Raw genomic sequence first — 17,589 nt, 5'->3', positions numbered from 1 at the left:
AATGACATTTTAGTGAGGCACTACACATTTCTTCTTCAGAGTATTTAACTTTTAGAAAATATTTGGTACTAAGTTTAGATGATGATTAGAATTTTACAGTGCCTTTAGTTGTCTCTCCTAATTCCTTAAAGTAAATCCTGATTTACAAGACTTCAGTGCCAGCATGATGCAGTAGAAAAAGCAAGTTGGGCAGAGGAGGATTCTGTCCTCAACTTTACATCTTACTAATTTTATCACCTTGAACAAGTTTTGTAAACTCTCTAAGGTTTAGCTTCCTTGGCTACAATATGGGAAAGATAAAACTTATCCTTAGAATATTTTCAGACTTTCTTAGGTTCAAAGCATTAATTTTAGAGATATCACGTGTATTACTTTGCTAGGGCTGTCACAACAAAGCACCAAACTGGGTGACTTGAACAGCAGAAATCTATTTTCTCACAATTCTGGAGTCCAGGTGTCTGAGATCAAGATGTCTGTAGGGTTGGTTTCTTCTAAGTCCTCTTTCCTTGGCTTGTTGTAGATAGCTGTCTTTTTCTGGTGTCTTCTTGTGGTTTTCCCTCTGTGTGTGTGTCTTCCTATAAGGACATCAGTCAGATTGGATTACCTCACCTTATGACCTCATTTAACAGTAATGACCTCTTTAAAGGCTGTATTTCCAAACACAGTCACATTAAGAGAAACTAGGGATTAGGACCTCATCATAGAAATTTGAAGGGGACACAGTTCAGCCCATAACCCTACTCCATAACAAATCAAACATATTAAGCTATCTTTGAAATTGTTTTAATATAATTATATACACACAGGAAGTTGCAAAGATAGTACTGAGAGACCTTGTGTATATGTGTATCCCTTACTCAAATTTTTCCCCAGTAGTTACAACTTACGCTATTATAGTACAATGTCAAAACCAGCAATTTGACACTGGTATAAGGTCATTATTGTTTTATGTTATTTTATCATATGTATAGATTCATGTAAACACCATAATCAAGTCCAGAGCTATAGAATCGTCCTGAAGATCCCCCTTGTGCTACCCTTTCATTGCCACATCCATCCCTTTCTTCTCTGCCACTCTTTTTTTTTGGGATGGAGTCTTGCTCTTTCACCCAGGCTGGAGTGCAGTGGCGTGATCTTGGCTCACTGCAAGCTCTGCCTCCCGGGTTCACGCCATTCTCCTGCCTCAGCCTCCGGCATAGCTGGGACTACAGGTGCCCGCCACCAGGCCCGGCTAATTTTTTGTATTTTTAGTAGAGATGGGGTTTCACCGTGTTAGGCAGGATGGTCTCGATCTCCTGACCTCGTGATCCGCCTGCCTCCGCCTCCCAAAGTGACACCTGGCAACCACTAACCTGTTTGCCATCTCTACAACTTGGATAGATCTTAACAGCATACACTTAGTTAAAACAGTCAATCTCAAAGATTATATACCATGTACCTTCATTTATTTAACATTCATGAAGTAACAAATTATAAGTAAATGTTTAAAATTAACTATATTGAGCTATAATTTACAAAGAATAAAATGCACTCATTTTAAGCATACACTTCAGTGGATTTGGACATGTGTATATACACATGTAACCACAAACCTAATTAAGATGTAAAATATTTCCATCATGTCCAAAAGTTCTCTTCTGCTACAGGAAAACCTCATCCTCACCCCTAGGAAGCCACTGATCTGCTTTCTATCACTATAGATTACATTTACTTTTATATAAATGATATCATACAGTTGATACTTCTTGAGTATAGTTTCATTTTCTTAGTACAATGTTTCTGAAATTCATCCATGTGTTCCTGAGAAGTACTTCATTTATTAACCCACTATTCTATGGATACATATTTAGGTTTTCCCAATTTTGTGATACTATGAATTAGGTTGCTAAGAACATTCAAGTAAGAGTCTTTTGATGCACATTTGTTCTCTTGATTTTCCTCAGGTAAATAACAAGGATTAGAATTGCAGTGTAGTAGGGTCATGTGGTAAATGCATGTATAAATTTATAGGAAACTGTCAAACTTTTCCAAGTGGTTATGCCATTTTATACTGGCTGCTGTGACTGTGATTGCATTCTTGATTTTGCTCTTAGCTTAAACAATACTGGTGTATACAAATGCTACTGATTTTTGTACATTGATTTTGTATCCTGAAATTTGGCTGAAGTTGTTTATCAGATCTAGGAGCTTTTGGGCAGACATTATGGGGTTTTCTAGTCATAATCATATAATCTGCCAAAATAGATAGTTTGACTTCCTTTCTTCCTATTTGAGTGCCTTTTATTTCTTTCTCTTGTCCAATTGATCTGGCTTGGAATTCCAGTACTTTTAGGAGTGGTGAGAGTGGGCATCCTTGTCTTCTGGTTCTCAAGGTAAATGCTTTCAACTTTTGCCCATTCAATATGATGTTGGCTGTGGTTTTTTATGGATGAGTCTCATTATTTTGATATATGTTCCTGCAATGCCTCATTCACTGAGGGTTTTTAACCTGAAAGGATGTTAAATTTTATCAAAAGCCATTTCTGGATCTGTTGAGATGATTATGTGTTTTTTGTTTTTAGTTCTGTTTATGCAATGTATCACATTTATTGATCACATTTATTGTTAAACCAACCTTGCATCCCAGGAATGAAGCCCACTTGATCATGGTAAATTATCTTTTTTATGTGCTGCTGTATTTGGGATGCTAATATTTTAGTGAGGATTTTTTATGTATGTTCATTAGGGATATTGACCTGAAGTTTTCTTTTTTGTTGTTGTTGTATCTCTACAGGTTTTTATGTTAGAATGAGGCTTACCTCATGGAATGAGTTAGGGAGCAGTCCCACCTCCTCAATTTTTTGAAATAGTTTCAGTAGGATTGATACCATCTCTTCCCTGTATGTCTGGTAGAATTTGGCTGTGAATCCATCTAGTCCAGGGCTTTTTCTGGTTGGGAAGCTTTTTATTATTGATTCAATTTCACAACTCATTATTCTTCTGTTCATAGTTTCTATTTCTTGCTCTTTCAATCTTGGGAGTGTTTATGTTTCCAGGAATTTATCCATTTCTTCTACATTTTCTAGTTGTGTGCATAGAGGTATTCATAATAGTATTTGAGGGGTTATTTTGTCTTTCTCTGGGGCCAGTGGTAAATGTCTTCTTTATCATTTCTGATTGTGTTTATTTGGATCTTCTCTCCTTTTTTCTTTATTAGTCTAGCTAGCAGTTTATCGATCTTATTCTTTCAAAGACCAACTTTTGGTTTTGTTGATCTTTTGTATGGTTTTTTGTGTCTCAATTTCTTTTTTTTTTTTTTTTTTTTTTTTTTTTTTTGTGATGGAGTCTCACTCTGTCGCCCAGGCTGGAGTGCAGTAGTATGATCTTGGCTCACTGCAACCTCCACCTCCCGGATTCAAGCAATTCTCCTTTCTCAGCCTCCTGAGTAGCTGGGATTACAGGCGCCCACCAACACACTCAGCTAGTTTTTGTATTTTTAGTACAGACGGGGTTTCACCATGTTGGTCAGGCTGTTCTCAAACCCCTGACCTCGTGATCCACCCACCTCAGCCTCCCAAAATGCTGGGATTACAGGCGTGAGCCACTGCACCCGACCTTGTGTCTCAATTTCATTCAGTTCAGCTCTGACTTTGGTTATTTCTTTTTTTCTGCTTGCTTTGGGGTTGGCTTGCTCTTGTTGTGCTAGTTCCTGTAGATGCGATGTTAGGCTGTTAATTTAAGATCTTTCTAACTTTTTGATGTGGGTGTTCAGTGCTATAAACTTTCTTCTTAATGCTGTTTTAGCTGTGTCCCAGAGATTCTTCTATGTTGTGTCTTTGTTTTTATTAGTTTCAAAGAATTTATTGATTTCTGACTTAATGTCACCATTTACCCAAAAATCATTCAGGAGCAGGTTGTTTAATTTCCATGATTGTATAGTTTTGAGGGGTCTTCTTGGTATTGATTTTTATTTTTATTTTCCTGTGGTCCAACAGCATGGTTGATATGGTTTTGTTTTTTTCTTTGTTGGGAATTGTTTTATGGCCAATTATGTGGCTGATTTTAGAGTATATGCCATATGCAGGTGAGAAGAATGTATATTCTGTTGTTGTTGGGTGGAGTGTTCTGTGGATGTCTGTTAGGTCTGTTTGGCCAAGTATCAAATTCAGATCCCAAATGTCTTTGTTATTTATCTGCCTCAATGATTTGTCTAATGCTGTCAGTGGGGTGTTGAAGTCTCCCACTATTGTTGTGTGGTTATCAAAGTCTTTGTAAGTCTCTAATAGCTATTTTATGAATCTGGGTGCTCCAGTGTTGCATGCATATGTATTTAGTATATAAATAGTAACCTTGAATGTAAACAGGCTAAATGCCCTACTTGAAAGTCACAGAGTGGCAAGTTGGATAAAGAAGCAAGACCCAACTATATGCTGTCTTCAAGAGATGCATCTCACATGTAATGACACTCATAGGCTCAAAGTAAAGGGATAGAGAAAAATCAACAAAGCACACAGAAAATGAAAAAGAGCAGGAATTACTAGTGTAACTTCAGACAAAACAGACTTTAAACCAACAACGATCAAAAAAGACACAGAAATGTATCACATAATGATAAGGTTATAATTTAACAAGAATGTTTAGCATATTTTCATGTCCTTAATGGCCATTCATTTATCTCCTTTGATGAAGAAACTGCAAAGTCTTGTTCATTTTAAAAATCTTGCTCTTCAGCTGATAATTAAGTTGCAAATATTCATTATAATTGTGAATGCAAGTCCTTTGTCAGATATGTATATTGTGAATATTTTCTCCCAGTCTATGCCTTATTTTTTTCATTTTCTTAATTTATCTCTCGAAGAGCAAAAGATTTTAATATTGGTGAAGTCTAGTTTATAATTTTTTTAATTCTTAGTTGTTTCTTGTCAAAGAAATCTTGGCTTGCCTAAATTTGTGAAGATCTTCTTCCATGTGTTTTTCTAGAAGTTTTATGATGTTAACTTCCATATTTAGATTGAAAATTCAGTTCAAGTTATTTGTCCATGGTATAATATTGAGTTGAGGCTTTAGTTTTGTTATATATACACATATTTAATTATGCCAGCCACATTTGTTGAAAAGATTATCCTTTCCCTATTAAGTCATCTTAGAAATATGTCAGAAACATTTGAAATTATGTGTCAGCCTATTTCTAGACTCTTATATTCATTTATCTATTTGTTTTTGTTATGAAATATCTATATCTAGGCATGCCCTCATATTTAAAAGTAGCATTTCTCAGCTCATGAGAAAGCCTCAGATTTAGATATTACTTTTATACTAATGTGATAATAATAATTGTGCATTTCCTAAAACAACATGAACTTTACTATTACTCAAGCATAAGTACATTTACTATCATCATATTATGTTTATTAAAGAATTTTATCTGATTCTTGTTATAACTATGAGCAAATATTAGTAACAACATTAAAGATAATTAGAGCTTGAGATGCAATAAAGGCTCAACAGTTGCCTTGTTTTTCCAGTCCTTTGACTCATTTCTATCAAAGGTCCTCATAGTATTTTTATACGTATTTCAGAAAAGATTCCAAAATTCAGCGTTATTTAGTGCAAAACTTCTTCGAATATATAAATGTTAGAAAAAATTCATAGTGCATATAAGGAGTCTGCTGTTGAATTCCAGACTATAAAAAGATTGTTTATCTCTAAGGAATAGTGGATCATGGAGGAGGAACAGTGGCTCACATTTGTAATCCCAGTACTTTAGAAGTAGTGGGATTTTGATACATATTTTGATATTTTGATACATGTGTAGAATGTGTAGTGATCAAATTAGAGTACTTGGGATATACATCACATCAAAAATTTATCATTATTTTGTTGAGAACGTCTCTTCTAGCTATTTTGAAATATATAATCTATTATTGATAACTGTAGTTACCATATTGTGCTATCAAACACTGTATTAGTTCATTCTCACACTGCTATGAAGAAATACCTGAGACTGGGTAATTTATAAAGGAAAGAGGTTTAATTGACTCACAGTTCTGCATTGCTGGGGAGGCCTCAGGAAACTTAGAATCATGGCAGAAGGCAAAGGAGAAGCAGGCGTCTTCTTCAAAGGGTGACAGTGGAGTGAGTGCAAGCGGGGGAAATGCTGGACACTTGTGAGAACCATCAGCTCTTGTGAGAACTCACTCACTATCATGAGAACAGCATGAGGAAAACCACCCCCATGGTCCAATTACCTCCACCTGGGTCCTACCCTTGACATGTGGGGATTATGGGGATTACAATTCAAGGTGAGACTTGTGTAGGTACACAGAACCAAACTATATCAAACACCAACTGTTTCCTTCTATCTAACTGTATTTTTGTATCCATTAATTGACTCTTCATCCTCTCCCTCCTGCTTGCCCTTCCCAGCCTCTGATAACCACCCTCCATGAGACCAACTTTTTTCTTAGCTTCCACATATGTATTAGTCCATTTTCCTATTTCTATGAAGAACTGTCCAAGACTGGGTAATTTATACAATTATGAAAGAAAGAGGTTTAATTGACTCACAGTTCAGAATGGCTGGGGAGGCCTCGGGAAACACAATCATGGCAGAAGGCAAAGGGGAAGCATGGCACCTTCTTCACAAGATGGCAGGAGTGAGAAGTGCCGAGTGAAGGAGGAAGGGCCCCTTATGAAACCATCAGATACTATGAGAAGTCACTATCATCAGAACAGCATGCAGGAAACCACCCCCATGACTCAATTACCTCCACCTGGTCTCTCCCTTGACCTATAGGGATTGCGAAGATTACAATTCAAGATGAAATTTGGGTGGGGAAACAAAGCCTAATCATATTAACATATAAATGAAACATGCTATTTGTGTTTCCATGCCTGTCTTATTTCACTTAACATAATGTCCTCCAGGCTCATCCACATCTGCAAATGACAGGATTTTATTCTTTTTATGGCTGAATAATATTTCATTGTATATATTATACATACCTATGTATTATATATAATACATAGGTATGTATAATATATAATATATAGGTATATATAATATATACAATGAAATATATGTATATATGTGTATATATATGTGTATATATATATATGTCTCGAACTCCTAACCTCAAGTGATCTGACCACCTTGGCCTCCCAAAGTGCTCGGATTACAGATGTGAGCCACTGCACCCAACCTCTTTGCCCACTTTTTACTGGGATTATTATTATTTTTAGTTTTGAGTTGCTTGAATTCTTTATATATTTTGATTGTTAATCCCTTGTTAAATGAATAGTTTGCACATATTTTCTCCTATTCTGTAGGTTGTCTCTTCACTTTGTTGATTGTTTCCCTTGCTATACAGAAGCTTTTTAGCTTGATGTAATTCCATTTGTCTGTTTTTGTGTTTTTTGCCTGTGAATAAAGCAATAACACTTCCAGAAGAAATAATCTATGTAACTTTTTATTAAAAAAAAGAAAAGAATTATGACACATTATGTTAGCCTATTCTCATGCTGCTGTGAAGAAACGCCGGACACTGGGTAATTTATTTATTTATTTATTTTAATAAAAAGAGGTTTAATTGACTCACAATTCTGCATAGCTGGGGACACCTCAGGAAACTTACAATCGTGATGGAAGTGGGAGCAAACATGTCCTTCACATGGCGGCAGGAGAGAGAAGTGCAGAGCGAAGGTGGGGAAAGCCCCTTATAAAACCATCAGATCTCATAAAAACTCACTCACTATCACGAGAACAGCATGGGGGGAGCAGGGGGAACCAGCCCCATGATCTAATTACCTCCCACATGGTTCCTCCACCAACACATGGGGATTACAATTCAGATTACAATTCAAGATGAGTGGGTGGGGGCACAGCCAAATGATACAGATATTGAAAAGCAATTTATGTAATTGCAAAAACTATCCATTTATAATAGAGTAAATTGTTTATATCTTTGCAAATGAAAATCATTAGTGGATTCTGCCTCTGTGGTTTTTATAAAATTATGTTTTTCTATATGTAGCATGGAGTACCATGACATGGTTAAAAACAACAGACTAGACACACACGCAGCAACATGAATAGAATTTAAAAACAATGCAGGCAAGGCTGCATTACAGCAGCATATTTTAGAAAAGCAAAAAGCCTTGAACAACCCAAATGTGCATCAAAAAAGGAATTCATTAAAGAAATTATATTCCATACACAGTGACATACTATATAGCTGTAAAAAGAAATGAAAAATATCTCTATATATGATTCTTGATGAACAAAATTCAAGGTAGAGAAAATGGTGCATGATTGCTACCTTTTGTCTAAAAACAAGTAAGGGAATACAAAGCTATTTTACTTTATAAAAAATGAAAGTATAACCTGAATGCAATAGAGTTATCAAAGTCTACTGGCTCATAACAGAAAGATTCAAAAGTGAACTGAAAGAGGCTTCTATTGGCCATAAAAAGGGTACAAAATTATCATCAAGAAAATTAATAATAACAATGGATTAAAACACAAAATTTTTTGTAATCCATGAGCTCATCATAATAAAAAAATACATGAATTAAAAAGAAAGAAAAAACTCTCAGCTTGTTTGGAGGAAACTGGTGAACCATCTCTGTCATCTGTAATCTGCTAAATAAATGGAGACAACATTTTACCTGACTTTCTTGTAAAAACCCTAACCACATAGTTGATGAGACTGATTTCCTCTTTATAAAAATATGCCAGCTAATGAAGATGAAATAATACAGTTAGAATATCACTGTCACCTGAAAACCTTTAATAAAATAATCAATCTAGACAGTGGTCATCAGTGGCTACTACTAATGTCACAAAGAGAGAAACTTCTAGACATTACATGACTCTTGATGAACGTACAAAAGGTTTTTGGCAAGTAGACAGAAATTAAAAATTAAACCTGAACCAAGTCAAGCCTTTAGATTTATCCACAAGACTGCAGAAGTTTCAAGGGACAGAGGAACATGTTAAATGCCATCATAAGATATAATCCTTAAAATTCAGAAGGTGAGAAACTCTACAAGAAAAATTTTCCAGTTTAAGAATAATGACAAATATTGGAAGACAAAAAAGAAGTAAGGAAGAGCATATCTATAGATTACTAGTAGCCTTACATGACATATCAATCACATGCAATGTGTGGAACTTGCATGGTCATTCAAACAAATCATCTGTTTAAAAATTCTGCCATAATTTGGAAAATTTGAGCTCTGACTTAGATATTTGATGATTAGGGCTTTATCACATTTTCTCAGTATAATGTTGGTATTGTGATTTTTTTTAATAAAACAATTACTCTTAGTGGAACTAAGAAGCAACCTTGATCTATTAACAAGCATAAAATTCTTCCCAAATTTAGGTGATTGTAGTCCTAAGCAATGGTGGCACATGAAGCCCACAACATACAGAGAACCTCTGTTACTATTTCAGTGTGTTAGCCCCGGTCAAGTTCCAGGACTCCGGTTGTGCTTGTAATAGGAAGAATAACTAGATCCTTTCCTTAAAGCAACAATTCCTAGTACGTAGTCATGAAACGCAGGGGTTTTATGACCAGAAGTATAATTATGGTCATAAGGGCCCCTGAAATAAAGAGAACTTCTAAATTTGGTTTTACACAATGACTGTCAAATTTATTTGACCATGGAACATTTTTTCCCCACATAATAGCTGTTAACATCTTGTGGAACATACTTTGGGAAAGCTGTTTTAGTTATTATATTGCTGCTTACATAAACGAAGGGAGTGAGGAAACTGCTTCGCTTATTTCCGTCATTCTGTCAAAAAATCATGGTTGGCTGGATTTTCAGCTCTGGCCAAATGTCAAAAAAAGGTTTAAGTGTCAATGTAAAGTTTTATCTTGGATTTTGGAATGCTTAGTCTTTACTTGACAGTGAAACCCTTCATGAACGAAAGGCAGGCGTCTTGTTTAAGAAGTGAGCAAGACATAAAAGATTAACATAATTTTTACATATGGTTTTCTGAAACTGCTCAATTTGTTAAAATCGACTCTTAATAGATCTGAGTTTTTGAGGGGGATTCACCAATGTTAAAATTTACCTCTGGCGGTTATTTTATTCATTCATTGATTTGTACTTTATTATTTCACTTTGAGTTTAGATTCTTTATCCATCCATTACCCTCATATGCCCTTCATTTCTTGGTATCAAGTTGTTTTGCTTCTTTTGTGCATTGAGGATACTTGGGGGGAACAAAAATCCCTGAAAATACAGACATGTGTTTCAAATCTCCCACAGAGTTTGTAGTGGTGTAAGGATGGAAGATTGAGATTTTTGATCTAGCTATAACTGACTAAATCTTGCTTAACGGCTTTAAACAAAGAGGAGACAAAGCTAAAATTATCCTCTTTATCCACAGCCAACTTGAATTCCTTGACTAGTATCCTGACATCCCTAGTTCTATGGAATATATTAATTTAGTGGTGGGTCAAGGGCCAGGATCATTAATCCTCAGTCATGTAGGAAACATGCCCATTTCCTGACACACAGGATGTGGGGATGAATTGGGTGAAAGTACCAATGAATCTAACATCTATCCATAAGTAGTGTGATAATCCTCAAGTCAATTATCCTATTTTTACATTGGCTTCCTCAAATAAGAGACAAAGATACTTGCTGGCTTTGCTTACCTTTTAATGTTTTTTAGATGAAATGAGATGCTATGCGTGAAAGTTATCTGGAAACTGTGAGGGATTATACATGTGGGCTTTAGTTTAATTTAGCTCATCCTAACTTACTGGTCTGTCACACTTTACAAAGTGGCATTTGATGGTGAAGAAATCCTGAATCATTTATTTGCTGACTCCTCACATTTCTGATGGGCACTTCTTCCTGTGAGTGCTTTGCGCATATCTGTATGTTATCAATGTCATGTTCTCTCACCTTACATATTTCTATTCAAACAATTTTTAAATTATTCAGTGTACTGACAACATGGAATATCATTTATGAAGGTTTTGAATTCAACTTTTAAAGCCAACATTAATGAAAAGTATACTTTCTCAACTTACAGGATTGTGAATTGGGTTTCTATAATCTTCTTCATTTATGATTTCATTTTTGGAAAAGTAACAAAGTGCTCTCCATGAGTCTAGATTGAATCAGAAATTCTATATTATTTGTAGGGAAAAGTCTTAATATAAGAAATTAATAGGTTTACTAATAAAGAATAAATTAAGAACTTGATTTTGTGAGCAGATATGTATCCCATTTTACATATTTTAAAATCTTATAATCATCCTTGAGTCAAATTACTGTGCACCTTATGATGTTGATTGAAACAATTCTCTTTTAGAATTTACATAATTATTCCTTTACCTATTTTTAGAAAGACTACATAAAAGGTGACTTATGAGGGTTTTTTAAAGAGGTATTTGAATTTGCTAACAGGGTAGTGGTGTCATGTTGCAGATGTTTATGTGACATAAGGCAACTATTTTACTAATAATGTGAGACAGATAAACCCAGTTCCACAATCACATAGTATGAATCACTTTTGAGTCTTAATAGATTTACACTGCTTTTCATTTCAAATATTTCATAAAGCAAAACTAAAATGATGCTGGTAGAGCAACAATAGAACAATATTTCAATCACCTTAACTTCCAGAGCAGCAACACACAGGCCCACCACCCCCCCTGCCCCCGCCACCACCACACACACACACACACACTTTTTTTTGTGGGAATGCACTGATTCAAAAATAGTCATGTGTTTGGAAAGTAGATGTTCCAAAACAAATACTTTATAGCAAGGATTTCATGCTTTTCAATTTATTATGTGTCAAAAAACATCTGTAGAGGTGATTATTTCTCTCGTAATAAACCTAGTAGGAGCAATTGCAGAACTTTAAGTATCTAAGTGGTAATCATTAAGGTTTACATTTAGGATATCAGTCAAATTGCCAGTCTGCTCTAGACAGCAACTCAAAGCCCTAATTCGTTATTAAGAAATTCATCTTTCTTGAAGTTAACACAAAACTAGAGAGCAGTTAAATCCGGGAAAGCTGCCAGTTGTTATTGCCATATTATTGTCCTTTGTATTTGAAAGTACTGCTGAAGCAGATTTCTACCTTGACGAAGGACAAGGGTGAGTGGTTTCGTCTTATGTGCTTATGGTCAGTATTGGATTTTTCACATTTGCCTGCTGCCATTTTGGTCACACTCTGGCTAATTGACAGGTGAGGCAGCTGGGAGTGAAGATTTAGTTATAATCCCGTGGAGAAAGTTCTTTGAGTATCTTTTATAACTTCATATATAATTCTGCTCCTTCACAAAGATTGTGTATTCACCTTCTTAGTAATGAGTCTATACCTCTGAGCCTTTGAAAAAAACAACAGGAAATACAAATTACATGGGTTTCAAAATAGGAGCAGTGGCAAAAGGGCTGATTGAACTTGGGAAAGAAATGGCAAAACTAAGCCTATTTGGCATTTTAGCAACTGGAAAGTTATTTTGGTAAATATTGGAGTTTGTATACTCACCTGAAACTTGGATACCAGTAGGGTATTGCACTGAAATGTAATTTAAATTTAAAGATCATTACATTACATTTGACAGGTCAAATTTTGTCAAACATAACAATATTTTTATTAAGCAGAAAAAACAAGGAAAGGAAAAGCAAAAGGAAAGGAAATGGTAAAAAAACCAACATTTATGCAACATCATCAGCCTTCAGTCCTGTGACAGCTCCATGCACTAAAAGATTACTCTTTTGGAGAACTCAGTGGCATTATGATAGCAAACCCAACAATTTCTATTTAGCGTAGATGGAAGAATATAAAGCTAGCAAGGAACTAGGATAGTGTGTCTCAATATATCATCTTTTTCTTAATCTTTTGAAGACTAATTTTTTAAAAAAATATACTAAAAATTAATAGTGAATTACTAGAACATTTTTTTAAATACAAAATACAAGTTCCTAGTAGTTTTCGTTGGTGTGTTTGTTTTGTTAGTATATTTAGAACTCAAAGATATAAAATTACTCTGATAAGTTGTTACAGATGTTTTTTACCCTTAATTTATTTACAGTGTTAACCACTTCACCCACTACCACTGGATTGAACTTTATGTACCACTGACAGAGAAGACCAAAAGCCCCGCCCTTATTATATTAAGCCATTGGGCCAAATTATTATGCTTTGTTCATGTAATAACAATGAATCCACTACAATTTTTCTAACCAACTATATATCCTGAACACCCTTAATTTTAGCAATAGAAATTAATTTCCAAGATTCCTAATGCAAATTAATAACAAGCCAATGTAGATATGCAAACATTTGAAGTCCCTAAGTAATCTCCTTTGGAGTATTGAGTCTTGGTTAAGGTATTCCACTGCTAACTAATTGTCCATAAGGTATAGATTAAAGTTTACTTACACATCTTACACAGACATAGACATAGAAAACACATATAAAATGTTTATTCTGAAATATTTTAAGGAAAATTATAATACATATTATCAAAGAAAACAAACAAAAAGTCAAAACCAAAATGGTTATTTGAGTTGTGTTTAAAGAAATACTTCCTTCACATAGGTGACCGAATGGTGTAACACCTTTAAGAAACATATAGCTATATATCTTGCTTGGATCAAGTTAAGCTTTATTTTGAAGCACATTTGCCTATGGTCCATCACCTTCTGAAATTTCCAGTATAGATAATACATGGAGGAGTTCTACATCCAGGATTTTTGTTTCACTAGTACAGAAACAAAGGAGATCTGGGAAGAAGCAAAAGAAGAGTTCCATAGAAAGAACAGATCCAAGAGCATCCCTCAACTAGGTTTTCTAAACCTGGACTGTGGTTCAAAAATCTCCTGGCTTTTAGTATTTTTGATGAAACCATTTTTGGACAACTCATGTACTTATCAATGAATTTATGTCTTCTATTACAACCATTCTTCATCACAGGAAAATAATTTGTCACAGTAAATGAATAGCTCCACGAAGCCATAGGCTGTCCTTCTCAAAAGATCTTTAAAAGACCTCTGGAAATGTTACAGTGATTTCAGATTTTAGAAAAGTTTAAAAGTTGCTTGTCTGGATACATCTAATAAAAACTGATGAAATCCCTACATTCTTGTCCATATGTTTACTACTTTGAGTGTTAAATATTTTGTTTAGAAACTCTTTCCTTTTACTAATGTCCTTTGCTGCAGGCTTAATTTTTTTTTTTTTTTTTTTTTTTTTTTTTTTTTTGAGACGGAGTCTCGCTCTGTCGCCCAGGCTGGAGTGCAGTGGCGCGATCTCGGCTCACTGCAGGCTTAATTTTAATAATAGATTCCCTGAAAGCTACAGATAGAGTGCTTCAGATTTTTACATATTTTTAAAAATTAACATTTCATAAGTTGATGGTTAAAAAATAAATCCAAACCTAGACTTGATGTTCCACTCTCATATGGGTAATGTGCCCTGCAGTCTTTTTTTTTTTTTTCTGAGTCAGAGTCTTGCTCTGTCGCCCAGGCTGGAGTGCAATGGTGCAATCTTGGCTCACTGCAACCTCCACCTCCTGGGTTCAAGTGAGTTTCCTGCCTCAGCCTCCCAAGTAGCTGAGACAACAGGCACCTGCCACCAAACCCATCTAATTTTTTGTATTTTTAGTAGAGACGGGGTTTCACCATGTTGGTAAGGCTGGTCTCAAACTCCTGACCTCAAATGATCTGCCCGCCTTGGCCTTCCAAAGTTCTGGGATTACAGGCGTGAACCACCGTGCCTGGCCCCTGTGGTCTTATATTGATCGAAGCCAAAAGAATGACAGAGAATATTTGTTTAGCAAATACTGCTTTGAAGTATAAAATTTACATATTAAAATTAATTGCATTTGCCATCCATTTTTCCTCATGATGATTCACTAGGTCAAAAACTTTCATTTTTACTTAATGTAATGAAATATAGCTCAACCGAGGGCTAAAATTATATATTAAGTTGGTGCCATCATGTTATGGTACAATCTTGTAATATAATATGTTTGCATAATAGTTTATGTTCTCTATAGTTTCATACCTGATGTGAATATACTGAAAATAGTAAGGATTATTTTTATATTCTTATTTTCTATTTGATGATTGTATAAGATGATTATTTGGATGATAAATCTAAATCAATTATTATATAACATTTAAAGCAGGAAATAAAACTCAGTAAAGTCATAAATCATCATATACCTAAACTTTTTTTACAAAACAAATGTGCTTTGATTATGGACAATTTTTTATTATTAATAGGAGAAACTAAATATACATTTTACATCGGGAAGCCAAATTCAGTAAACGCCTTTTGTTTATAAAGACACCTTTAATCAATACATAAAATTATCTCAAAATATCAATAATTAGTCATTGTTGCTGAACTATAGTTGGCATAATTTAGAATACTTGCTAATTGCCCTTTATAGTTGTCCAGATTGAGCTCTCAATATAAATGTCATGCAGCTTATTAAGCATTTAATATAGAAAAATTCAATATTTTGAGACATAATGTGATATTATTACTGTTATGCTGTTACTGGTCTGTATATGAGAGGTTTATAGTCTCCCCAAAAATGCTTTGTATTTCATCCATTTCATTTGTCATTGAGCAATACCTATGGAATAACTAACTACTAAGTGTCAGGCTTGTCTCTCCTACAAAATTTGCATTGTAGGGGATGATGACAATAAACAAGTAAATATATAATTTTAGATAGTGGTAAATGCCATGTAAATGAGTACAAGAATGGTGAATGATGAGAATGGAGTTGTGGGAGATAGAGTGAGGAGTAATATTTGAGCAGAGATATGAATCACATAAAACCGGCAAAGGGAAGGTAATTGTAAACATGATAACAAGAGTAAGGGATGGATTTGTAGCAGCTTCTTGGTAGATTTGTATCATGCTCATGAAGAACATGATTGCTATATCTAACTCTTAGCATGCTGATAAGGTGCTAGTTGTTCAGATGTATAAAAATATAGAAGAATGGCAGTGATTTATTGAGATTCTGTTCCTGAGAGCCACTTGTGAAAGTAATCAGTGATAAGTTCCATATCATTCCAAGCTTTTGCAATTTAATTATGGACGTGTGCCAACAATATTTGCATACAAATTGTCCTTCAGTGCTGTATATAAATAATCCAAGTCATTTGAATTGAAAAGCATGATACTAAAATGAAGTTTTGGGAACTCTAATCCCAAGAAGAATTCTGGGATTTCTGTTTAGATTTTCACAGTATCTCCTGATTTTAAGTGGAAGATAAAATCAATAATTTGAGAAGGATATACCATGATAATGCCACTCCCATTAATATAGTAGATTCTCTCTTCTGTTACCTTCTTTTGTGTTCATCCACCCACTGTCTACTTAAACACCTGCTATGTTCATGCATTTAGCATGTTTGCATCTGCTTTCTTATTTTTAGTCCCAAATTCACAATGTGTTAAAACAAAGGAACAAACAAAAACAAAAACAAAAACAGAGAACTATGTCCCTGTGGTCTGTCAGGTTGCCACACCCTTAAAAACAAAGTGAAGCAAAATACCTCCTTGTCCCAAAATCTAATCTGTGTCAATGTTACCATCATTTTCTCAATCGCTCTCCTAGAAATCTTGGCAAAATTGTTTGTTTGTTTTATTTTATGGAATGCTTCATGGATTTGTGTGTCATCCTTGTGCAGGGGCCATGCTCATCTTCATTGTATCATTCCAGTTTTCTATGTGTGCTGCCTATGTGAACACAGAAATCTTGGCAAAATTGTTGATTCTTCCCTCACCAAAACCAAATCCATTTCAGTCACCAACTCCTGGATACCGTGGTTCACTTCCTCGAACATTAAACTCAGCCTTTTGCATATAAGGTTAGAACCTACACTTGAAATAGGAGTTCAAGGTCTTGGGCCCAGTACCCATGGAGGATGTGACATACTCCTCAGTGGGGGTGGCTTATCCTCAGAGGCGTTGAATGCGGACGCTAATGTGCCACATGCAAAATAAACTAGGTAATATTAATATTTTGGGGATATGCCCTTTTCTGTGCCTATCCTTCTTCCCTGTCTTGTTGAGAATTTCTAGCATGGTGAAGAAATTGCTTGGAACAAAATCAAGAGACCAGAGTAAACATTACATCTCTGTTGTGTGAGTTTAGGAGAGTTAATTCATCTCTAAACTCGTTTGATTATTGGTAAATTAGAACACCACCCTATTTACCCTTTACAGTTCTCTGGTTGAATAAATACAGCAATAAATATTTTAAAACTTTGAAACAGGTAATATTTTACACATAGAGAAGGCAACAGTATTATTATAGTTAATTAACACTGAGTGAACAAAACCTTAAATAATTTAGTTTTACTACTCTGAGCCTCACATTCTGCATTTTACACTAAATAACTTAAGTTAAAAATGAGTTCTAAAATGATATCCTCTCTCACTTGCAAAACAGAATTGCCTGGTTTGAAGGTAGAATAAAAAAATATAAACATTTCAGGTCACCAAATATAATGATAGCTATGAAACTGATAAAGATTACAGGTTGGGTTTGGGGGGGTCTTATTTTAAAACGGTGTTTTCTATCTTAAATACCCCATCTT

At 34.8% G+C, this 17,589-nt stretch overlaps 1 protein-coding gene and 1 non-coding gene across 14 annotated transcripts in view; one reads left to right on the top strand and one right to left on the bottom strand.

The window, feature by feature from the left end:
* MAGI2 (membrane associated guanylate kinase, WW and PDZ domain containing 2) overlaps positions 1–17,589 on the top strand; it is a 1,434,944-nt gene that overhangs the window by 399,749 nt on the left and 1,017,606 nt on the right. The gene's annotated exons all lie outside the window — the stretch shown is intronic.
* On the bottom strand, positions 16,633–16,738 carry LOC112209848 (U6 spliceosomal RNA). The gene has a single exon (XR_002944850.1). It is a non-coding gene; the product is annotated as a U6 spliceosomal RNA (small nuclear RNA).

This window comes from Pan troglodytes, chromosome 6 (genome assembly GCF_028858775.2).
Source record: "Pan troglodytes isolate AG18354 chromosome 6, NHGRI_mPanTro3-v2.0_pri, whole genome shotgun sequence".
In the NCBI taxonomy this organism is placed as follows: Eukaryota; Metazoa; Chordata; class Mammalia; order Primates; family Hominidae; genus Pan; species Pan troglodytes.
The sequence above is the reverse complement of the archived record's forward strand: the minus strand, read 5'-3'. Positions and strand labels throughout refer to the sequence as shown.